Source organism: Saimiri boliviensis, chromosome 5 (assembly GCF_048565385.1).
Source record: "Saimiri boliviensis isolate mSaiBol1 chromosome 5, mSaiBol1.pri, whole genome shotgun sequence".
Classification (NCBI taxonomy): domain Eukaryota; kingdom Metazoa; phylum Chordata; class Mammalia; order Primates; family Cebidae; genus Saimiri; species Saimiri boliviensis.
Window position 1 is genome coordinate 33,332,476 of NC_133453.1, and position 26,142 is coordinate 33,358,617.

General features: G+C 40.3%; 1 long non-coding RNA gene across 2 annotated transcripts in view; it reads left to right on the forward strand.

Moving 5' to 3' along the window:
* Positions 1 to 26,142, forward strand: part of LOC120364355 (uncharacterized) — a 380,014-nt gene that overhangs the window by 222,085 nt on the left and 131,787 nt on the right. Inside the window, exon 5 of one of the 2 annotated variants that reach the window (XR_012517631.1) lies at positions 789 to 843. The exons of the other annotated variant lie outside the window; for it this stretch is intronic. This is a non-coding gene — a long non-coding RNA (uncharacterized LOC120364355). The remainder of the gene's footprint in view (positions 1 to 788; positions 844 to 26,142) is intronic. 2 annotated transcript variants of the gene reach the window in all.

A 26,142-nucleotide genomic window follows, 5' to 3' on the forward strand; every position in this document is an offset into this window, starting at 1 on the left:
ACCAGGTTTATTGGAGATACAGTTGAAATCCATGGATAGCTGTGCATTATGCTTACGTTGTTCGTATGCCTCTTGCAGAGCTCTTGAAATTTTGAGTACATAAAAGGCATGTAGTTGTTGTCGACTTGATTTATAAAGAGCAAGATAGATTATGTGTCAACATCTGTGGGATGAGTACAATTGCAAATAATAGGACTTTAGGTAAAACCTAGTCCATGAACAGTAAAGTTTTTTTTTAATGTAAAGTTGTTTTCTACATATATGTGCAATTTCTTTCAACAACGCTATAGGATACATTTTGACTAGATTTACTTTTTTATATTTGAGTCCAGGAACATTCACTTTGTAACACAGCTGTGCTCCTCAATGGTTCTACGAAAAAAAGTAGATTTTTATAAATCATATTTTCTATGTATTAGGGAAGTGAATTATTTTGCACAGCCAATATGGCCCTTTACCTGTTTGGTTTTGCAAATGTCAATTTTAGATATACAGCTAATACACTAGCTTCAAGTGGAAAATACCTATACTAAACACTTGAGGAGCCATAAAAAGTACTACTTTATTGGTGGATCTGGTTCTGCCCTGATATAAGCTTAATCTTCAACAAAACAATTTCTCATTTTCTCTGGAAATAGAAAGAACTGACTTTATTTTCTCCTGTGTCTGTCTCTTTCACCGTAATCTAAAAACTCCCCTACTCGAGCATCTACTTCCTCTTAAGCTTACAAAATTTCTTAATGCCTCCTCTTTCTGATGTGATGTGTCTGGGTTTTGTTTTCTTTTAGAGTTTTCAAAGAACTCCAGGAAGTGACTGCAGAGCAAATTAGGATCCTTATACTGGTAAGGAGGCTTCTGCAGTAACAGTCTAGGGGTGACCAAAGTAGTATTGATTCAAGCACACCTTGAAATGTGATCAACCTACAGCTCAGGTCAGCTCAGCTCTCTCCAATTCCTCCATGGGAGCTTTGTTCTTCCATTTGAAGGGAGTAACTAAGACTACAGACACCCTCCACAATAGAAAAAACTTGGTTTCCAGTCATATCAATTAAAAAGAAAAATTTGAGACAATCCTTCCCCTCCTCCCACTTTGTCAAAGGCAAAGGAGGAACCTTGGGATATTTGTGTGTAATAGACACTGCTGGAGGCTGAGCAGTCACTGGTCTCTCAAGGGTCCTTCCTTTCCTCCCTTACCCCAAATGTTCATATATTTGCTTTAAAGACCTCTTCAATTTAAGTCTGGCTGACCCAAGCTGGGGAAGGTTATAGTTTTTTTTTTTTTTTTTTTTTTTACCTCTCCTTCAGGTGAGAAACAAGGCTGACAAATTTATGGATTTTGGTTATTTCTTTAATAAATAACTCCCTGGGATGTGATTCCAGGAAAAAGGTGCTTTAGGGGATAGATGTCGTAGAGAAAGTGGTGACTAGGCAGAATTATGCATTGTGGTGAGGGATACTCCCCACTCCATGCTAGGCACTTCTAGGAGACTAGACATTGTCAGAGAAATACCCACAGAAGTGTACATGTGTTGGTAAAATGTATTTCATGGACATTATAGTCATACATTACCTAATGATGAGAATACATTCCGAGAAATGCATCATTAGGCGATTTCATCATTGTGCGAACATTAGAGTGCATTTACACAAACCTACGTGGTAAAGTCACAACACACCTAGGCTGTGTGGGTCTAGTCGATTGCTTCTAGGCTGGGTTACAAACCTGTGCAGCATGTTACTGCACTGAACACTGTAGGCAGTTGTAACACAATGGTAAGTATTTGTGTATCCAAACAGAAAAGATACAGTAAAATATGGTATTATAATCATATGCAGTCTATCATTGACCTAAACAATGTTTTGCAGTGCATGCCTGTACTTTAGGATAAAGAGAGAAACAGTTCTCTTTCTCCACCATTCCTGCTTGTTTATTGTTTCAAACAGAACAAGTAGTCCGAAACAACCCGGAGAACTTGGCAGTCATTTTTGAGAATCTAAAATATTTTTTAGGAGAACAATTCCCACCACTTCTTTTTATGACATTCTTTATGTCTCTTGAGGGAACAGGAAAAAATGACTTTGAGTATTTCATAGGGTGTGGAAGGAGAAAGGAGTCTTTCTGATGTGTAACACAATTTCCTCATTTTTCGAGATGGGAAAACTGAGGCCCAGAGAAGTAAAGGAAGTCACCGTAGATCCTACTGTGAGTTTTCACGCATCACCCAGGCCAAAGCTCAGTTTCCTGTTCTGGCACTCTATAATTACATGGGAATTGCCTTCAGATGCTGTGTTCCAAGCCCTGGAACCACATGCATCAGCCCCTCCCCACCCCCACACTGTGCTATAGAGCTTATTGCTCACCTGTGCTTTGTTCTGTGCTGGCCCCAATGTAGTTGGTTTGCCAAGCTGCCCCTGGGCTCCTCAGAGAGTGTTAGTCATGAGCTCTCGTCTCAAGGGCCCTGATTCATTTCTAGCCATGATTGCATCAGTGTGCATACTTGTCTCTTTGTGAGAGATGTGAGTCCATGTTGCATGTGTGGGAGTTTGTCAGAACTACAGCCTTCTGCCCCTTCCCAGCTATGGCTAAAGAATAAAGCAAAGAAGAAAGAAAACATCCACTTGGGGCTTTTGACAGACTAGAGGTCCTGTTCTCTTAAAGGTTACAAATGCTGCTGTAGGAAATGTTAAGAATTAAAATAATGATTAGATTAGACATCTGCTTTGCTTTCCAGTGATCCTAACTAGCATTTGGAGTCAGTGAATAAAGAGAAGGTGGCATTTTAACTGTCTCCTTGCAAAAGTGGTTGGGCAAGGATACTCAGGCTTGTTGGGAAAGTGCATTGAGATCTTAGGATAAAAGGTTTTACTTGAGGGAAAGGTTACTCTTATTATTTTGAACTTTCAGAGTGGTTTCCTTTTTGCATATTTATGATATTAATATAATCGTAATAGAAGGCTTAATGTACAAGTTGCTAAGCACATTACCCAATGGAAAAAAATTATACAACTACTGCAATGATAAGGCAGTTTTACACTACATTTAATTATCTCTTCCTTAAAGGGAGAGACTTGCAGAAATCTTAAAAGTATACTGGCAAAGTTTCAATAACGAAATAGTTTAATTTTAAGATTTATGTTTCAGGTAAATACCAAATGATTTAGGCCTAATAATAAAATATAAAATAAAATCAAGTGAGATTAAAAATTTTCATGATTGTTTGATGTCTATTACTACCAGATAAATGGATGTTGAAATGGACAAGACTGAAAACTGAAATAGATATATTCTTCAAAACAGTGTATGGAGAGAGGCAAAGGATTCGGAGCTCTTTGGTGAAATAAATCAGAATTTGGCCTAAACTCATTTTAGCACTAGGCTTTGATGTAGTTTTGCACTATACAAGACTTAAATGGAAAAGTGTGGGCACCATTCTTCTTAAATAGTTGAAACTGTGGCTTTGGCCCTGTAGATCATGTTTTATCAATTCATAAGAAACAGGAATGAGGCCCACTGGTTTATTGGATTGAAGTACATTGTATAAGCAGTTTCCTGCTATGTAAGTCAGTTTCTTAACAACCATGTGAATGGATTCAGCTGCATATTTACAATCTCCAGCTTTTGCAAGGTCCTTATGGCAGCCCATATCCTGTGCTTTTTTATTCCAAGAGAATGTTAAAAATTTTCACCTTTCTTACTCTGAACAACTTTACACTTGGCTCATGATATTACCTTCTAATTCATAGAAAAAGTATAGCCTGTCAGGGAGGAACTCCCTCAATTTCTCCCTTCCCACCCCAGAAACAGTGACAGCCATGCCCCTCCTTTCTTCCTTCTTTCCCTTCAAAATCCTCCTGTGTCCAGACCTGGGCTCTCTGCATGTGCTTTCGGCTACATCACTCCACCCTCATCTCTTCAGGAGGTTTACTCTTTGTAAGTGCTTTCAATCACTCTTTTCTATTACTTTCTTGTTCTCAACACATAAACATACTTGATTCTCTTCCATCTAAAATATATTTATATGCATTTTTCTTAACCTAGGGCATCCTAGCTACTATCAAGTCTCCTCCCCACATACACACAGCGAAGTTTATACTTATTACTTCTACTTCCTTATCTTTCATTTATTACTCAATTTAGTTCCATTTTACTTCTACCCTTGCCACTCCCCAGGAAATGCTCTCGCCAAGGCCATCCAGCATCTTTTAAACTCGTAAGTTCAACAGCCTTGCATTAGGCTTCAGATGGCTTGACTTTAAGGTAAATGCTTCCATCATCTTTGACTCCTCCCCTTCTCTCACTTTCCACATCTGGTCCCACAGCAAGTTGTGTCAGCTTTACTTTGAAACTCTATCTGGAGTTTAACTACTTCTCACCATCCCACTGCCACCTGGTCCAAGTTACTATCACTCTTGCCTGAATTACTTCAATGGTTTCTTAATTTGTCTCCCTCCTTCTGCCCTCACCCTCCTCCACCCTGTTATCAACCCACAATTCAAGTTGAGGGCTTAAATTAGATAATGCTATTTCTCTCCTAACACCCTCCAATGACATCCCATCTCAGAGTAAAAGCTAAAGTTCTGAGTATAACCTACAGGGTTCTATGTGATCCTCCCCTTCTCTCTGTTTTCATCTTCCATTATTCCTCTACTTCCCCAGAGCAGGACTAGCTCAAGGCAAGAGAGATGCCTAGGGTGTAAGATGAAAGAATTAAGAAGGCTCTCACTCTCAGGGACTGGCTACACTATCGACAACTTCTTAAAATCCCTCTTCTTGACATTCTCCTTTGCTTCCTTCTGTTGCCTGGCTTTCCTTCAACAACTTTGACTTTCTCCTTAACTCCACACCTCCCACCCTCGTCTAAGCAGCATGGTATAGTCATGGTATTGTTAGATTTTTGCAGTGCAGATACAGAGTTAGATTGCTTGAGTTCACCTTTTGCTTCTAGAACCATGTGGCCACAGATAAGTTACTTAAATTTTCTAAGTCTCAGTTTCCCCATTTGCAAAATTTTAATCATACTGCCTACCCCATAGTGTTGTTATAAAATTTAAATAAGTCATGTAAGCATTTAGTGCAATACTAAGCACATTGTAAATGTATAATAAATATTAGTAACTAGGAATTATTTTCAGTAGTATTAATATTGCTCTTGTATGTGTCCCCTTAAAGCCCAACATTTTCTCTGTTAAACCATTTGAGTTTTTTCAGAACAACTGCAAAATAAGAATTCCTGGTACATAAGTGAGTAATTTTGTCTCTAAAGGTAGAGAATAGCATATTTTACATTTCCTTTTTTTGTAGGAGAAATGTTACAGATCACACTTTTGCTAAAAAGCCAGTGAACACAGTTGATTAAAACATTATTGCCAGGCATGGTGGCTCACACCTGTAATCCCAGCACTTTGGGAGGCTGAGGCGGGTGGATCACGAGGTCCAGAGATTGAGACCATCCTGGTCAACATGGTGAAACCCCGTCTCTACTAAAAATACAAAAAATACAGGCATGGTGGCGCGTGCCTGTAATCCCAGCTACTCAGGAGGCTGAGGCAGGAGAATTGCCTGAACCCAGGAGGCGGAGGTTGCAGTGAGCCGAGATCGTGCCATTGCACTCCAGCCTGGGTAACGAGAGCGAAACTCCATCTCAAAAACAAAACAAAACAAACAAACAAAAAACAAAACAAAACAAAAACATGATTCCTGGAAATAAAGGGGAACAGGACATTAGCAAAATTCTTTTTATCAGTTCACACATTGAAGACACATGAGATCGATGACATACAAAATGGAAGAGAAATCATAATCACATGTGTGAAGACTAGCAAGTGTTTTTTTTCCTGTGCACATCAATGGGCTGTATTGTGGCATATGTGTGGCATATACATAAAAGGGTGAAGTACTTGATGTCTTTAGGTTATATTTTCTTAAAACTCCATGCTATGAGGAGAGAGGATTTTGTTTAATTAGCAATTATTTCAGGAGTCATACTGTGAGATGCAGTGTTATGATGGATGCCGGGGGAGCACTAGCTGTGGGTTTAGCAAGGAACTATAAGATCCTTCTGCCTGGAATACTCTCTCCCCAGATTTTATCATGATCATCTCCTTCTTGCCACTAGGGTGCCAGTTCCCTAATCAGAGTCACAACTCTCCATCTCATTTCTCTGTTTCATTTTTTCTCAGACCTTACTGCCCTGAAATTATTTTGTTTACTTTTTGCTTTCTTGTTTACCATCTGTCCCCTTTCTCCATGAATGTAAGTTCCATGAGAACATGAGACTTCTTTGTTCCTAGAATCTGTAATAGTGGCTGGCTGTTGAAAATGTACAGTCAATGTGTGCTGAATAAAATAAGTTGTACCTGGATACCAAAACGCTCATAACTTTATTCCCAGAGAATAACTGGTGATTGACAGTATGCTTCCTTAACGTGATTTTGTTGAAACAAATGGTTAAAATTTGTGAATATGACAAAACCACAGCCAGATTGTTGGAATTTCAAGATACTGTGGAAAAAAAAATTTGTTTACCCTATAAAGGTCCACAAGATACCAAGTAGAAGGTCACATACATGTGTTGAAATGAGGGGAAAAATGGAATCAGTTTTTTAAAAATTAGTGAAATAATACAAACAAGCACCCAGAGAGAACAACGCAATGAATATCAGTAGATGCAGCTTCATGAAGCTTCCATGTGACTTCATCAAGAGTTTATGTGCCATAGTACCCTCAGGTTTTTAAAAAGTGTTACAATATTTCAGAATCAGTTAAAGGACCCTGTAGATTCCTCCTAGATCCCATTCTCTTTCCTCCTCTTCCATAATTTACCACTATACCAGAGAGTTAGAGCTCGCTAAAAAATCTAAGTTGGGGTCGTATGAAGTTTTGGCCAATGAAATATGAATTGAAACCGCCTTTGGATCAAGGTATTCAGAGCAAGTGTGGTCACCCCCTATCTTCTCTGATGTGGTGCATCTTGGAGGCCATGTGTCCCAAGTTTCCAGATTCAGGTGCCACTTGACTCATACCAGACTCACAGCAGATGAGGAGTATGTCTTTACAAACCTCTGGGATTTTCCGATGTGCTTATTGACACGCCATAGCCTAGCCTATCCTGAGTACCATAGATACAACCACTCATTTGAGTGTTTATTATTTACTGTTTTAATAACATTGCTGCATATATATGATGGACAGATAATGTTCAGGTTATTGTAATGTTTTAAAATATGCTATATGTGGTATGATACTCTAATATAGTTGGGTAACTTTCTCCCTCAACATGAATTTTTGGGGATTTATCCATGTTGATACTTGTAGGCTTAAGTTTGTTTAGTAAATATTTATTACAGTTCATTCATCCATTCTCCTATTGATGGACATTAAGGGCCTTTGTTTTTTTCTGTAATAAACAACACTGAAATGAATAGTTCATGTCTCCTCCTGCCGGTGCTAGGAGTTCTTGCACAATTTCTATCTAGAAGAGAAATTGCTGAATTCAAGAGTAGGTGCAACTTCAGTTTTACCAGGTACTGTAAAATGGCTTCCTAAAGTTGTTTATTTAATGTCATAATTCCAGCAAACACCATTTCTGTGATTTCAAGTAGCTGATTCAAATTACGTATCTTCAGTGATATATATTCAGTGTCTTGAATAGATTGAACCAAGTCTATTAAGACAAAGAAAACTCTACATGCATTTTAATATTAAAGATGAGCTCCCACATATTCTTTAGCAGACTAAACTGTGGTGCAACTGGCTTAGTTATTGAGATTTTTACTCTTTTCCAACAGTTAATTTTCTTGGCTTGTTGGAAAAATAACTTAATGATATATCGTTACACATATTTCAAACCTACATGCAAAAGAGTACAAGAGAATAATAACAAATGCTTTCAAGAAGTAAATGCAACCAAAGAGAGACTTAAGAATCTATTTGCCATTAGCTCTAGTTGAAACATTCAAACGTTCCACTTTTGAGAGTGATATGCTTGTCAATCTAGCATCTGGCGGAACACTGACAGTATCTCTCAGCAAGATAACTCTTCAAAGTTATCTTGAACCTATGATTGTTTGGACTCTACTGAACTATCTGAAAGAGCCATCAATTAACAGCTACTATTCCCAACAACCTGTAATTATGGGTTAGTTAGGATTTTCTTTTTTCTTTTCTTTCTCCCTTCCCTCCCCTCCACTCCCTCCCCTTCTCTTCCCTTCCCTTCTCTTTCTTCCTCCCTCCCTCCCTCCTGTCCTCCCTCCCTCCCTCCTTCCCTTCCTTCCTTCCTTCCTTCCTCTCCTTCCTCCCTCTCTCCCTCTCTTTCTCTCTCTCTCTCTCTTTCTTTCCTTCTTCCTCTCTTTCCTTCTTTCTTTTTCTTTCCCAGATCTTGCTCTGTTGCCCAGGCTGGAGTGTAGTGGTGTGATCTTGGCTCACTGCAAACTCTGCCTTATAGATTCAACTGATTTTGTGGCCTCAGCCTCCCAAGTAGTTGGGACCACAGGTGTACACCACCATGCCTGGGTAATTTATATATTTTTATTAGAAATGGGGTTTTGGCTTTTTGGCCAGGCTAATCTCGAACTCATGGCCTCAAGTGATCTGCCCACTTGGCCTCCCAAAATGCTGGGATTATAGGTGTGAGCCACCGCGCCTTGACAGGATTTTCTTAATTCAACAAAAGAGTAGATGCAAAACTAGACCTCTTCTAAAGATGCAAACAGTATCATCTTTTTCATGGATGTGAAACAATTATTATTGCTGTTAAGATGATGTGTTTAATTTTAGTATTTTGAAAATTTCTGATGAATTCTCTAAGCCTAAATTGATTGCCTACATGTATGCAGGACATGTCTTTAAGAATTTAAGAAATTCAACCCAAATGACAGGATCTGTCACAGGGATCATTAATGGCTATGCTTCAACTGCCCCTCCTGTGGTCATGGCAACTGAATCAAATCTCTGGACACCACCAGACCAGATCTCTGTGCTGATCCCATTCCTAAATATCAAACTTGATACTTGACAGCTTTACCCAGCTACAGCCAACTCTTCAAATTCAGCAAGTCCAAAGTTGATCTCATCATTTTTCACTCCACTTCATCTTTCTTCTCCAGGCAATGCTTAGATAACAGTATCACCATCTATCTAGTCACTGAACTCAGACATTTTAGGTCACCTTTCTCCTCATATGTCACTTCCTTTTGAAACTATCCCCCTCACTCCATCTGCTATCATTGCTGGCTCTGATTCAGGCCTTCATTGCCTTCTGCCTGGACTATTACAGCAATCTCTTATTTATTATCCCTGCCTCCATTCTGGTCCCTGCCAGTCATCCATACTTCTTCCAAAAATAAATTCTAATAAATGCAAATGCCATTTACTAATACTGCTTACTATTCTTTCATGGCTACCTATTTCTTTGCAGGTAGAGGCTTTTTTTTTTTTTTTTAACCAGGTCTTGCATAATCTGGTATTTGCAGACATCTCATTTTCTAACAGTTTTTGGCTGGACAAGAGCACAGGAAGGATGTGAAATGTCTTATAATTCCCTAAGTCCATCTTGCCTTCTCAGCTACCTTGTCTTTGCACATGTCCTTCCTTCCATCCAGAAGATGGTCTGTTCATCAAGGGTCTGTGCAAATGTCATCTTCTTGATTGCTCCCTTAGTGCTCTCTGCACATTTCAATCATCACACGTTCACTCCTGCTGGGCTGGGAGAGTTCCTAGAAAGAAGGATTGAAATTGTATTAGTGTCAGTCATGCAGTGTGTGCAGATCAGACCTGCTACTGATGATGAGCCAGCAGTCAATGAAGGGGGTGTGGTCAGCTTCTTCCTTTCCACGCTTACTCTCCCACATTGCTAACCTGACTTTCTGACCCTTCAAGCATTGAAGCTCAAGGAAGGGCTTAGAAAATGTTTAATGTATTCTCTTTCTCTTCTAGACTTTTTTTTTTTTTTTTTTTTTTTTTGAGACGGAGTCTTGCTCTGTTTGCCCAGGCTGGAGTGGAGTGGTATGATCTTGGCTTACTGCAACCTCTGCCTTCTGGGTTTAAACAATTCTCCTGCCTCAGCCTCCTGAGTAGCTTGGACTACAGGTGCACATCACCACATCTGGCTAAGTTTTGTATTTTTAGTAGAGACGGGATCTTTCCACAATGGCCAGGCTGGTCTTGAACTGCTGACCTCAGTGATCCACCTGTCTTGGTCTCCCAAAGTGCTGGGATTACAGGTATGAGTCACAATGCAGCACGTCTCTTCTGGATGCTTTCGTGGCTTCTTTGAAGACATTGCTGATACTCTTGCCTGGAGTTCCCTCAACCCAAGTGAATAGATCTCTATTATGGTGACACACAGGAGCTCTCCCCCTGGCCCCAATTGCCTGGCCACAATAGAAACCCCAAACCAATCTTTTTCCCCTACTTACTCAACTCAATTTTGGACAAGCTTGGGAAGCCTGTCCTGTTGCCCTCAGAAAGCCTCACTACAGAAGTAATGAAGCTTTTTATACCTCATTGGTGTAGGCCTGTATCTGTCTTGACATCTGAACCAGATTTTCAAGGAAGGTCCGTTCTGCAGAAGAAGGGGTTTGTATTAATTGGTGCAGCAAACAGAATAACCACAATATTTATTGTGTCTGGTATTAGTATAGCTCCTCCATTTTTCTTGTGGTTGCTGTTTGTATATCTATTTTGTATATCTTTTTTCATCCTTTGACCTTCAACCTATTTGTATCTTTCAATCCAAAATATGTCTCCTGTAAACAACATATAGTTGTATCATGTCATTTAAAAGAATCCAATCTGATATCTTTCTTTTGATTGGATTGTTTAATCTAGTCACACTTAATGGAATCAATGATGTGGTTGGATTTACATCTGTCATTTGTAATTTTTATTTTCTGTGTGTTTCATGTCCATGTCTTTTTTTTTCATATTTCTCCTTTATGTTTCCTTTTAAAATATAGACTTCATTTCTAGCACTTCTTGGATTTACAGAGAAATTGAGAAGATAGCAGGGGTCCTATATACCTTGTCCCCCGTTCCTCCTATTATTAACATTTTGCATTGGTATTGACAATTGCCACAATTAAAGAACCAGTAGAGAAACATTATTATTCACTAAATTCCATAGTTTGTTCAGATTTTCTTAGTTTTTTTTTTTTAAGTGGCAAAATGTATATAACATAAAATTTACGGTTTTGTCCATTTTAAGTGTAAAGTTCGGTGACGTTAGTACATTCACATTGTTGTGCAGCCATCACCACCATTCATCTCTAGCACATTTTCATCTTCCCATTCAACACTGTGCCTATTAAACACTAAGTCCTCATTGTCTCCTCGCTCAGCTCCTGGCAATCACTGTTCTATTTTCTGTCTCTGAATTTGACTGCTTAGGTACCTCATGTAAGTGGAATCATACAACATTTGTGTTTTTGTGTATGTCTTATTTCATTTTGTGTCATATTGTCTACGTTCGTGCATGTTACTGCATGTGTCAGAATTTCCTTCCTTTCAAAGACAGAATGATATTCTATTGTATATATGTACCACATTCTGTTTATCTATTCATCTGTCAATGGACATTTGGGTTGTTTCTACACTTTGGCTGTTAGGAAGAATGTTCCTATGAATGTAGACATGCAAGTATCTGTTTGAGTCCCTTATTTCAGTTCTTTTGAGTATACCCCCCATATTTCCTTAGTTTTTATTTAACATCTTTTTTTTTGTTTAGAGATCTGATTTATGATGCATTATATTTAGTTTGCATGACTCCTTAGGCTTCTCTTGGCTGTGACAGTTTCTGATTTTCTTGTTTTTGATAACCTTGATGGTTTCAAGATCAAGGAGTACCAGTCAGGTATTTTATAGGTTGCTCTTCTATTGGAATTTGGAATTTGCCTCATGTTTTTCTCACACTTAGAGTGGTGTTATAGGGGTTTAAAGGAAACCCCTATAACACCACTTTAAACCCCTATAACACCACTTAGAGTGGTGTTATAGGGGTTTAAAGGAAAACCATAGATGTCAAGTGTCATTTTCATCACGTTGTATAAAGGGTAGATAGTATCAACATGATTTGTCACTGTTGATATTTACCTTGATCACTCGGCTGAGATAGTGTTTGTCAGGTTTTTCCCACTATAAGTTACCCCTCTTCCATAGTATTCTTTGGAAGAAAGTCATTATGAACAGTTTATATTTAAGGACTGGGGTTTTATGGTCCTTTCATAAAGGAAGAATATCTACATAAATTATCTAATATTCTCCTGCCACGAGATTTGGTTCTTCTCCCCCACTTATTTATTTATTCAATCATTGTTTTAGATTAGTATGGACCCATGAATATTTATTTTATACCGTGGGTTATAATCTAATACTATTTTGTTCATTTCTTTGCTCAAATTGTTCCAGCTTTGGCCACTGGGAGCTCTTTCAGTTGGATTCTGTCCCTTTGACATACCCCTATCAATGTAGGGGTTTTGTTTGCTTGTAGCATTTCCTTATTTTCTGACCCTGTAAGATGCTCCAGGTTCTGCCTATGTGCTTGTTTCAGTTATTTCTTCAAGAGACCCTTTTCCTTTTACTGGAGGATGGTATTTGAAACTGAGGTCTAGGAAATTATGCTCACAATTGCTGTTTCTTTGCATGTCTCACAATTTTAGGTTGAAACTGGACACTGTCATAATATTTTACAGCAACCCTGGACACTGACTCCCTTCCCTCTCAACCCCCAGGAGTGGTGCTGTTTGTTGTATGCTTTGTCGTTTGTTTAATAATTTGACTGAACAAATCCTGTGACGTCTGTTTCTTTCACAGTGTTCAACCTCTGACGCCCATGCTTAGATATTTCCCCCCACTTTTTTTTTTTATCTTTCAGCCTGGCTACCGAGGGGTTTCTCCTGGGTCTGGGTCCATATAAGGCACTTATTGGCCAAAGGTGGTACTCAAGCCCCCTTAGTTAGTTACATTTTTACCCTTTACCTTTGGATGTGTGTGTTACAGGCTGCCATAATAGTTCAGAAAATTTATGTTTAGTGTCCCCCTATTCAGCCATGGACTAGTAGCTTGGAGTTTCTTTCTCTGATTGCTCTGAAGTGGGCTCAGTCTTGGCCATGCCATAGTCTTCCAGTTAGGGTGGGCGTGATTTTATTTATAGGCCTGGCTTCCTAGGAGTCACCCTGGGTCATAATAGCTTATTACTCAAGCCAGTGTTTGGTCAGAGGTTGTGTTTTAGGCCCTTGTGCGGGGAAGGAGTCTATCTTGTGTTGACTGTGATCCCAGGAGGGCTTTTCCTGGTTGTTCTTTGTCAGATTATTTCTATTAAACTTCTGAATGCTCTGCTGTTTGGCTTGTATCCTGGAGCTACTGGCTTCTTTTTAATTACTCTCCACCAAGATTTCCCTTGTTTTCAACAACATCCTTAGGCATGGAGTTCTCCATTCTCTGTTCCAAATAGTCAGTCCCTTCAGGCAGAGATTGCAGAGCTGCACATCCTTGGGGTCACCACATCCCCTGGGTGGTACCCGGTGTCACTGCCAGAGCGAGGGGTTATACTCCAGCTTGGTGAGTGGGATGGGAAGCTGGTGGGAGGGAGTGCCAGCCCCTGGTCTTCTCAGCCTGTCCTTTCTAACATGGAACTTCTCCTATGAGTGAGTTGGGGCAAGGGTGATCAGAGTCCGAGGATTCTCAGTGAGCTACAATTGTGTAGGACTGGGGAAAGGAGTCCTGTCCTCTAGGGCCAAGCCTGCCTGGAATAGAGCTTCTGCAACATCAGGCTGGAGGGAAAAGAATGAGTAATGCCATTGACCACATGCCTCCCACCCCCGGAGGAAACCATAGTCCTAGACTGTGTGCTGTGGGGAGAGGAAGTCCCTATCTTGGCTGTTCCATGGTCAGGGTACAGTTTCTGTGACATGAAACTGAGTAGGTGGGGGGAAGGGTTAAAGAAGTAGGTCATGGCGAAAATGCCGCACACTTGCCGTTTTCATAAAACTTGGTAGATTATGTTAAATGAATATTTTTCCATTTGTCCTATTTTCTTGGAACAATTTCCAGAAACTTTAAATAGTGTGTTTTTTAAAAAAATATAATTATCACCTGTGAAATTGTCTTGCTGGGGAGGGGATTCACCAGAAGTCCTACCCGTCCTATCTTAATACCCTTTTATATCACCATCGTGATTCCTACCACGAATACTGGAGACAGTCTTCTGGGATATTAAGGTTGCTGTTGATGCAGATTGCATGGTGGGGAGTTGAAGTTTGTGAACTAATGAGAATGTAAGGTCATTTTTGAGGATAAAGGAAAGAACTGGCATGGCCAGTAGTGGGGAAGAGGTGCTGGAAATGGGTTTCATTTTCATGTGTGGCCTCTGATTGTAAGTCAGGTAGATAATTATTACTCTGGTCTTCTTACTACATTCATTCCAGTGTTCTGGCAATCTTGATATTAGCCATCTGATGTTTCCTTAGGCATGTGAAATGATATCAGCATCAAGTAACTTCTGTTCACTGTGAGAAGAGAGAATGCACTTTAATTGTAGCAGGAAGAATTTGGGCTAAATGTCAGTAGATAGTCTCTGATCCTAAATGTCAACCCAAGAGGCCTTTTTTACATGTAAATCAGATCATGCCACTCTCCTGATTCCAGCCCCCCAATAACTGCCCAATGCAATTAGAGTCAAGTCCACTCTTCTAGCCAAGACCTACATTTCATTTCACTCGTTCTGTCACTGACCATGCTCCAGTCACTTGGGTTTGCTTTCTGCCCTTCAAGTGCAACCGGCTTGTGCCTGCCCTAAGACCATTGCATTCACTGTTTCTTCTATCTGGAATGCCCTTGCCCAGATCTCTGTGTGGTTGACTCTGATGAATGGTCTCAACTCCAAGATCACTAGCTGGAGAGGCCTTTCTGGACCACAATATCTAAGGTAGGGTCTTCACACCCCCACGGCTTCAGTATTTGTGTTTAGTATTGAGCTGCCTCTGTTCCCCACTAGAGGGGACATCTATGAAAGAGGAACTTTTTAAAAAATTATTTTTATTTGAGACGGAGTCTCACTCTGTCACCCAGGCTGGAGTGCAGTGGTGCGATCTCAGCTCACTGCAACCTCTGCCTCCTTGGTTCAAGCAGTTCTCCTGTCTCAGCCTCCAGAGTATATGAGACTACAGACACATGGCACTACGCCCAGCTAATTTTCATATTTTTAGTAGAGACAGGGTTTCACCATGTTGGTCAGGCTGATCCTGAACTCCTGACCTTAGGTAATCTACCCTCCCTGGCCTCCCAAAGTGCTGAGATTACAGGCATGAGCCACCGTGCCCAGTGAAACAGGAATCTTGATTTTCAATGTTGTCTGCTCTGTTCTAGGTACTTAAAACACTGCTTGTAATCCAGGGAGAATGTAATAAATCCAAAGCACAAAAGAGTGAAAACATGACATGGAAGGAATGTACACAGTTTTCTTTTTGGTTTTAAAGGAAAGAATAAAATACTATCTTTGTGAGGTGTCTCAGAAGCAGAGGTCTAGATGAGATTATTTGATAATGTCTTGAAATGTGGTAATTCGTTTTGCTAGTAGAAGAATTCTTTGTAGAAGTTGGCAGACTAAAGTGTTTTTCAGGGGAGTAAATCCTCCAAAAGAAAGCAATCCAAAATACAGTCAGTTCAGGTCCTGTTTTTAGTTCTACGTTGACCCTGATAATGAACAATTTCATGTCTGTTTTTACTGTCTTCTGGTTATGACACCCAGGGAGAGGTGCAATATGAATAACACAATGGTCAACCTCATATATTTGTGATTGCAACAATAACTTTGAAGGTTATGACTTGTAGAAGACACAGAAGCTCTAAACAACACTGGCTTTGCCAATTTAAACAAATCCTGGTTTCTCTCTATTTCATAATCAAATAAATATCCCTTCTTCCACCACAATGATTAAACTGTGTATTTGGTTCCAAGAGGTATTTTCTTTGTCAATTATTGTGCTGAGCAATTTTATTATCTTGAATTTAGAAACTAATCTTCTTATGAGAAACACAGAAAGATGACCGCAGTTTTAACAGGTCTGGGATTCAGAAGTCTGCATTATGGAAGGATATGGAAACGTGACATTTGATCATGGCAGGTGAGAGAGAATGTTAGAGGTTCAGTCTAGTAAATAATGGACCGGATACACTGTATGCATAAAATATCGTGTACCTTATTTGTTTGCTCATCAAACACTGAGCAAAAACTACATGTGTGAAAGTTGTCAGAGTGAAAATAGAGTCACTAATATTAAGAAAACCCTGACAAACATAGCCAAGGAATGCCATGAAGAGAGGAGGTCTCACACTTGTATGTTTTATAACAAAAAAGACTCTATAAAACCCACAACCTTGCACAAAGGCCATCACAACCTTACTCAAAAGATATTTCTCCAAGGACATCTGCTCAGCCACTGCCTGATCAACTTCAGACTGGCATCACCCTGTTATTGGTCTTTGTAGCCAAGGATAATTATTTCAAAACAATTATGTACTACTCCTCATTTTTACCTTTAAAAACCTTAATTTTTCCTTACTTCCCTGAATACACACATAATTTACTGTGATATGTGTAATTCCCATTACAATGCCTTATTCCCAAATAAAGATCTTTCCTTGTAAAGAGTCTTTCTCTGTTTGTTATTTATGTTGACACATATAGAAATAATTATCACCTATTTCCTTTGACATGATGACCAAGTGTGTAGAGAAAGCACACAGTGCACTGAATAGGGCATAGAAGCCAGATTTTAAGACATGCTTTTCCTTCACCCAGCAACCCTCTATTCACAAAGTAGAAAAGTGAGGTCCAAATGCCCAAATTGTTAATAATTTCAGAACTTCACATAAAAGACTCACATTTCAAAAGTTCTTTATTATAAAAAATTTCAAACATGCACAATAGCTGAAATGATAGTACAATTCTTTACTCATATATTAAGCACTTAGATCCAGGAATAGCGAATATTTTACTGATCATTTGGATGTAATACTTCAGATTTAAATACTTTAGTATGCATATTCTAAAAATAAGAACCTTTTAGTGACCTGCAGTTTGGAGAGTCAGGGAAGAACCATCCCAGCCACAGCCCTGTTGCCATGGAGCTGCAGACCCAGACGGCCTCAGACTGTGGCCAGGGATGCTGGGGCACTGATGCTGGTACATGGTTCATGTATTTTCTCCTTCATTTTGGACATTTTGTTTCTCTTTCTGAGAACATAACTTGAAACGCTACAGAACAGTAATTATATAAAAGTATATCTGTGAATACAGTTTTATCTACATTCCCAATGTATTTCTGCTGCTTTCTAGATAATTTATTTCACAACACTTTACTGCACAGTTGTAAATAACTTAGGTACAGTAATAGCACTTTCAGTTATGTGTAAAGACATATATGATTTTAAAAAATAAAAAGAACGTTCTTTAGTATAGTCACTTCTAGGATCATTGACAGTAATTTTCTAATATCATGTAATAAACTCAGATTTCCTCAGTTGTCCCCAAAGTATCTTTTATATCTGTTATTTTTAAAACCAAGATTCGTCAAGGTCATGCATTCCATTCTGTGTTTATAGTCACTTTTAATCTATAACAGACTCCACCCTCTTTTTTTTTCCCTCACATCACAGTTTTTGAGCGACTAAGCCAGCTATTTTGTAGAACATCCCACATTCTAGATGTTTCTTGTTGTTTGATTGGGTTGTAGCATTTTAGCATTTTTCTTGATCTCTTAGGCTTGGTCCAATTTAGGTTAAACATTTTTCAAAAGTGATACTGTAGACTCATACTGCATCACATTAGGAGGTATATAATGTTAGAATCCTCTACTGTTAATGCTGCTGATTTTTAATTTGTTTAATTTCAGTGTTTCCATAAGAAAAAAGTTAGTATTTTGGATAGTAGAGAGCTATTTTGTACTAAAATTAAGGTGATTTGCAGTGCGCAAAATAATTACAGGCAACGGTTTGCAGGAATAGTCTAAAATGATGACTCATGGTTCATTATTCTACCAGTGAGGGGAGAGACACAGCTGAATATTAAAGGGACTTAAGAAATAGTTATGGTCAGATTACCTCTCCACAGGAGGATGAGAATATTCCCATGTGGCCCAGATCCTTGTAGATACCTTGGGAACATAGGTTTCAGGCCTGGGTGACAGTATGTAAAAGGCTTCGGATTGTGGCAGTGAAGTTCAGCCATCACCCGCTACTGCTTCTTCCCTAAATTTTAGGAAAACCTCCAGGCTATTAGGCAAATAGTTATACAGCTCAAGTGGAAATTCTAGCCCTACTGCTTGTGCTGCTTTTATTTCAAGTGCAATGACTACACATGTATCTATCTGATTTAAAAAATTGGTCCCTGCCTTCAAAAGCCTCTGGGCACAGGAACAGTAAAATTATTCAATAAAATACTTAAATCAATTGACACCACCCTGTTTAAAAACACAGTCTATCACCAAGGGACAGAAAATGCCATGCCTAGTGTGAGACTCCCTTTGGCTACACAAATTTTAAAAGGCAGGTTTTACACTGGATTTTAAACATATGTAAGCTGGATCTGGTTGAACTAGTGAAGACTACAGATGGCACGATTGAAAAGACACCTTTCTCTTGATTTGAATGGGCAGGGGGATGGCTGGCAGCACAGTTGAAATGATTGTCCAGGCTAACCTGCATCCCTTGTTCATGGTGCACTAGGCACTCTTACGAGGCTAAAAGACTTGTAATCCATGCATCATTTAACTATCACAACAAATAGGTATGACTATTATCCCCATTTTACAGGAGAAAAAAACCAAGGCACACACAGAGGCACAAAAAGATCAAACCAACTGTCTAATGTCATGCTAGCTGGTTTATGATAAACCTGGGATTTGAACCCAGGCACTTTGGTTCCAGGGTCTGTGCTTTTGCTTTTAATTTTTGTTTTTCTACTCTAAACTGACTATAGTTGTTCATTTGGTAACATATTTGATGAATTATATACATGATATGTTTATATTTGTATATGTATCTTACTATGTGCCTGGCATTTCATTCAGCGGCGCTCTGGAATGCAATCAAAATCCAGAACACATGTGGCTCCTCAGTTCAGGCTGACCCCAATTCAAGTTGACCCCCATTCAGTCTGACCCCTAATTGTATGGGTCTTGGATTTGTAGATAAAACCTGATGAAGGGACCACATGTCAACAAGTTATGTGATTGCTGATGGAGGCATTTCAGGCTGGGAAGTCTTTTCATTCTGACCATTACATGGACTCCGTGCTATTAACACTTAATGGCATGTTGGAGGTGTGTTAAAATTTATCACTGTATAGATGATATAAGAATGGGCCCAAGGAAACTGATGTTAAAAAAGCAGACTGATGGAGGGAGAATCAAAAGATAAGGATTGGTAACTTGAAAAGTATCTCCCATATGGATTGCTCATATTAGCTGCATTCTCTTAAGGATAGAAACTAAACACAGCAAGCAAAAAACTCCACTTTAACGGAATTCATTTAGAGATCCTATTTTGAATATAAGGATTTTTATGAGAAGATGAAGTGGCTTGTTTCGGAGAGGTGCTATTTCAACAATAACAGCGGAAACAAGAAAGGCTTCATTTGTGCAGTCTAGTTGAAAGCTCATCAAACTTATACAAGTGCAGAGACGATGAGGTGGAAAGACAGTTGCATTTTAAAGAAGACCAATGAAACAACATCGCTTTTCATTGTTTGCAGCTTTACAGTTTCTAAACCACTGTCTCATACTGTATCAAATCTATGTTGTGTGTATTCTCTCTTCCTCATGGGATTCTCTCATCTGCATGAGATTCTCTCATCCTTCCCTGCCCCCTGCTTGTGCTGAAGTAGCTGTCACTTTTGAAGCCAAAGGGTTTTGGGTGGGATTGCAGGGTTTCACCACTCGTGGTCAATCTGGAGAGTCCGGTTCTTTTGGGTGAAATGTCATACTAAAAAGCAGAGGAGTTGATGGGGAGAGGTGGTAAAATGAAGCAATATGGATGTGTGGGGGTAGTAAGATCTCCAGTGGGTGAATATTGACCAATGTTCTGTTCTCTCTTGTTATATTGCTTCAGGGTAGAGTTTCTCTGTGTAAGATGTCCTGTGTGGTCCAGCTAATGCTCCTGTCAAGTGATCAGTGTGTCCCTCTGTGGCTTCACATGAAGCAGTAATCAGTGTAGGAACTCACCCGCATTTTATTTATTCTCATTCTTTCTGTTTTTGTTTGTTTGTTTGTTTGTTTTTTTGTTGTTCTCTTTTCTCTATTCCCAATGCCCAGGGATTGCACCTTCAACTTAAAGCACCAGCACTTGATCTCTGCCTCTGGCTCTGTTTTCTAGGATATTCAGTATATACATACTTTATTTCAAACTCTTGCCAACATTTTGAATCAGATAGGTATGTTTTTTGTTGTTAGTGGTGGTCATAATTTAGCACTGAAAAAGCTAAAGCTCAGAGAGGTTAAGTGACTAGCCCAAGATGGCATTCATTCATTTGTTCATTACTTCATTTATTTAGCTGACATATTTCAAACACCTTCTGTGTGCCAGGCACTGTTCTACGTGCTGGTGGTGACTAAGACAGACAAGGTTACGCCTTCGTGGAACTTAAATATGAATTTGTGGAGACAGATGGTACATAAGTAAATACATCAATCAACAAATGAGGAAAGTGGTAAATTATATCATTCTATTCTGTACAACAGGGTTTTGTGTTAGAAAGTAGAGGGAAGGCAAGGAGAGCTAATTTATAAAGTGATCAGGAAAAGCATCTCTGTAGAGGTGACACATGAGCTGACACCAGGGCTAGGTTAGAACTTCCAGAGGCTCTTAAAAACTCATAGTTCCCCATCCCTGCTTCTGCACTGTAATTCAAATAGAAACAGTACCACGTACATGTAATGAAGTCTAACATAGAAGGTACTTGGTAAATATCTGCTAAATGAATTAATGAACGAATGAAAAATTCTTATTTTCCCTATGATGACTACTTGGATTTTAAAAATGTGTATCAAATTTCAAATTCTCCTCCCAACCCCCAAAAACCTTTTTGTGGAAGAGGGTTGTTGCTTTATTATTCTGCTGTAGTTGTGCTTTATCTACTATTGAGTAATGCAGTATTTGTTAAGGGTCGAATGATTAGCAGACTACAGACACTTTTCGGACACTGTAGGCAGAGGGAACAACATGCACAAAGAAACGAAATATGAACCAGCCCAAGTGACTTAAGGAACAGAAAGAAAGGCTGATATGTCTGGGAAGTGACAAGTGAGAGGGAGAGAGGTGTGAGATGGGGTCAGAGAGACAGCAAAAGCCAGATGATACAGTCTTAAATTCCATGATAAGGGACTCTGATTTTACTTTAAGGGCAATAGGGAGCCATAGGAAGATTTTTAACCATAGGCAGTTTAGTGACATGATTAAAACCATTGTAATAGTAAGTGTAGAACTTAGATCTCCGACTCCTGGACCTAAGTACCTCTTCCATACTAAGCAGGACCAGACAGTCCTTGAGGCCTTTGGTAGTTCATGCACCTTGTGCTCTTGCACCACGAGTGCACCAGTTCCCAACACAGGCACAGCCAGCCATCTCTTGACTCCCTAGCCTGTTCCTCAGAATGGCTGTGCTTTCTTCTGGCTCTGTAGACATCAGTTCCTAAATAGGATGCCTTGAGGACAACAGAGGGACTGCCCCCTCCAGATGATCACTATGTGACATTTTGATGTTATTAATGTGTGTTCATCTGCTGCCTTTCTTCTCCCAAAAGTAGAGGGGGAGAGAAACATTATTGAATAGAAATATGGGGACCCACGGGATTAGCATGCAGGAAGGGGGAAGGGAGAGAGGAAATCTAAACTGGGGAGGGGTTGATGGAGCTGGGGAACACGGAGAGGACTCCAAGGGGAGTAGGTAAACGACAATGTTTGTGCATCACAAAATCACACCTTCTCTCCAGTCCAACTGTTTCACCATCCCGCCCCCACCAGCCTGGCGCCTCTTAGCAATTCCCCGGCTGTCAGCTCTCTACCTGCCTGGCTCTGGCTGCTCTGCTCAGAGCTGCTCCCCTGGGCCTCCCTGGCTTGTCAGTGGGCTGCGTCAGCATCACGCCACGCTGTCTCCTGTTGGCCCGGTGATCAACGCCTGACGGGCGGGCCCTCTCTCCCCCCTCTGCTGGGGCCAATGGGAGTCAGGGGAAGGTTTTGGTTACAAAGGAAAATAAAATAAATAAGTCATACCCTTGCACTCAGGAGTCTGGGAAGAACGTCTTCATGGCCTCGTAAATCTTTCCTTTTAAATCTTTCTCCTTCTAGATGCCCCTCACACCCGCCCCTGGCCCCCTTGGGCTGCCCCTTACAGTGCAGGGAATACAAAATCAGAGGCTTAGGTTTAGACGTGGTAACAGCACCTCCCACAAAGGCATCCGTACTGTGTGTGTGTGTGTGTGTGTGTGTGTGTGTGTGTGTGTGTGTGCACGCGCGCACATGCACAGAAGCCAGCAAGACAGAATTCATGACAGTGTTATACTTTCCCCACCCTGACTCATGGTCTTCTGACTTTTGCAACACATCACCCAGCCCCCTCCCAGGTCACCCCTTGACCCTGGCTTCTTACTCCAAAGCTCTCGGTTTGTTTATTTATTTCTTTCCATTACAGGGAAGCTGAAATGTGGGGATTAAATGCACAACCCTATTTTAAGATGACTAGAAGTGTTTCTTAAAATCCATATCTATATGTCTTCCTATTAGACATTTAATTAAAGCTCATTGACTTTGAATCTTCTGCTTAAGGCATTGTCCTCTTTTTTAAAACATGTACCTTAAGGTAGGGGGTGTTATTTATCTCATACCTTGACTGTGAATAAAAGTGCCTGAAAATTGGACCTCAGAGGGTCAGGAGAGATGGCCAGAGCTCCTGAAGCCGCCATGGATGTGAGGAACAGGGGTGCATGGTGGAGAAAGTCTGGGGGCACTTTGCTGGATTGCCTAGGGTTGCCCAGGAGCTTTCTTTTCTTTTCTTTTCTTTTTTTTTTTAAACAGAGTTTTGCTCTTGTTACCCAGGCTGGAGTGCAATGGTGCGATCTTGGCTCACTGCAACCTCTACCTCCTGGGTTCAAGCAATTCTCCTGCTTCAACCTCCTGAGTAGCTGGGATTACAGGCACGTGCCACCATGCCCAACTAGTTTTTTGTATTTTTAGTAGAGACGGGGTTTCACCATGTTGACCAGGATGGTCTCGATCTCTTGACCTCATGATCCACCCGCCTTGGCCTCCCAAAGTGCTGGGATTACAGGCTTGAGCCACCGCTCCTGGCTGCCCAGGAGCTTTCTTAAGCAAGATTCATCTCAGTCATCAGGTGGGTGTCTTCTGAGCAGATGCAGTGGTGGCATGAGGAGATGACCATGGGCGCAGGGGCCAAAGAGTTAGAGGGGAGCTGGGGAGGAGAAGCATTGAGAAATCAATGCTCAGTGCATGGAAGACCCCCAAAATGGTCAGTTTTGCCTTGAAAAGTGTTTGTTTTAGACTAGGGGGGCAACCTTCCTTGGCCACTCCTCCCACACTCCCTTCCTCTCCTCACTTCAGTGCACAATGCATGAAGAGAGAGGGATTTTGCCTTCCGTTGACCGTGTCCAGAGGGAGTCACCTGGCCAGTGTCCTGGGTTGTTGAGGGGTCCAGGTACCTGGTGTGCTCCCTGAGGTTAAGAAGAAGGAAGAGAATGTGAAATGATTAGGTTTCTGGAAATGTTGCCCAACTTCTGCTAGATGGGAACACTGAAGGCGCCGCATGGCCATGGAGCTTCTCTGAGAAATGTCAGGATGGAGCCATGTTGGCTGAGAAGGACAGACAGACAAGATGTCTGCTTCCATTCAATCATTATCTAGGAAGATTTCACTGTGTTCAGAGTCACGCACATTTCTATCTCTTTGAGCTCTTTCTAACTGCTGCCTCTGCATGGTTGCCATGCTGAGGCAGTGGTGAGGTTTTCATGGACTATACTTTTTGTGGGTGGAGTAGCTTCCAGATTGGGTTGCAGTACAAGATGCAAAAGACTTCATCGCAGAGCCTCTGCATAGAGGAGGATTTGCAACGAAGCTAGTGCATTTTAAGCTTCAGGGCCACACATTTGCATGGGCTCTGTCCATGGCTCTGAAGCTGGCCAAGGAATTTTCATACTAAGATACAGTTTGCCCTTCAGAGGACAGACTCCAGAAGGAGGTCTAGGTAGGCTCTGACCAAGAAATGCCACGGTCCTGTTTACTTGGAGTGAGATCAAGAAGTAGGGGGCATGGACTTTGAGCAGTCATGTCTCCTAGCTCTACAGATTTCTTGCCCTGGGCAGAGAAACACCAAGGGAAGACGATCAGAATATATCCCTGTCAAGTGCAGGTTCCCTCTGCCTGGATGGTTCTGATGGTATCCCAATACGATGTCTGGGATTAGGAGTATGTATATATACAGGGAATAACAGTATTCCAAATAGTCAGAGCCAGAAGTTAGCTTTTGGAAAATTATTCCACATCTTATACTTCATATATGTAAAAGAAATTTGGTAAGTTCCCCCAGATTTGACAACTATCCTAATAGTTTACATGAGAATGACTTTTGGAACCCCCCCAAAAAAAGTTTTCTAAACTACCAATAATAAAAGGCAAATTTTGGTAAACAATACTAAAGGAAGGACTGAATTGCTTTTCAATTTTTCCTACAGGGAAGAATTTACAAAATCCTTGTCAGGTGAAGAAGTTACCAAAGAACATGCAGCAAAAATTGTAGAGGAACAAGTATTATAGGCAATGTGAGGAAGTTGATTAACAAAAACATTATATTTTTAATATTTGTGATGTATATGATATTTGCCCACTTTATTATTTTGCCCAGGTTGGAGTGCAGTGGTGCCATTATAGCTCACTGCAGCCTCAAACTCCTGGGCTCATGTGATCCTCCTGCCTCAGCTTCTGGAGTAGCTGGGACTACAGGTGCAAGCCACCATGCCCAACTCATGTCCACTTAAAAAAATTAATCACATTCTAAATAAATATTCTCTTTTTGTACCCAATTATATATTTTAAGCTAAGCATTGTTTCTAAATAAATATTCTCTTTTTGTACCCAATTATATATTTTAAGCTAAGCATTGTTTTTCCTCAGAAAAGCTTCTAAGTTTTATAAACTTCGAGTCCCACAAAATCTGTACCTGCCCCTGACACCCTAATCCTTTTTGGGTAACAGTATTCAATGGCCTTCATTTCATAGCCTGGGAATGAGGGTAATTTTTGTAATGACTTCACACCATCAGCAGACTGGGTCATATAGACTGAGCCCATGTTTGTGAGACTTGAGATGTTTAACAAACTTGTGAAGCTCCATGATCTTGAATAAGCCACTCAACATTGTAGATTTTCTCACCATTCTTCGTATGTAAAATAAGAGGGTCAACAAAATGTACTCTAGTTTGCTCTCCACCACTAATATCCTTTGCCTTTCCACTGAAATAGAATCCGGCATTGGTAATTTTGTTCCCAACGAAAGTTGAGAACTGTAGGTATCAGTTATCATCCATATTGATAACTAGATCTCCAGATTATGTCTTTCCTAAATAGCATCCAGTCCCACAACTTCTCCCCATATTTTACTTCAATATAGGTGTAGCTTATAATTTATGCAACGTACGTGCTTCTGAGAGTCATATTTTTCTGATTCAGAATACATAATGAAGGTACTAGGGAGGCATTTAAGAAAACAAAATCTATCATGAATTTCTTATTAGCAAATGTAAGAAAATGTGACCTTAAAAAGGATTCTTCAAGTGGATTCCATCTACACAAAGATATTCACATCGCTCATGTAATTTCTTAAAATTCATAAACTCAGTCTCATGGAATGTGAAGTCATATTAGCAACAGGCAAGAGTGACAACTAGGAGAGCCAGTTCAGATCTTAGAATGGGGACTATGAGTAAAGATGGAGAGATTTGAGGTCTGGAAGTTGAGTGTGTGGGTTGAAAAGGGCTTGTTTGTACCAATGTGACTGGGTGACACCAAACTGAATGGGGGCTCCTGGGATGTGTCTCAGGTTCCACACTTACTTCCACTTTGGCTACAAGACCTTCTGGCATC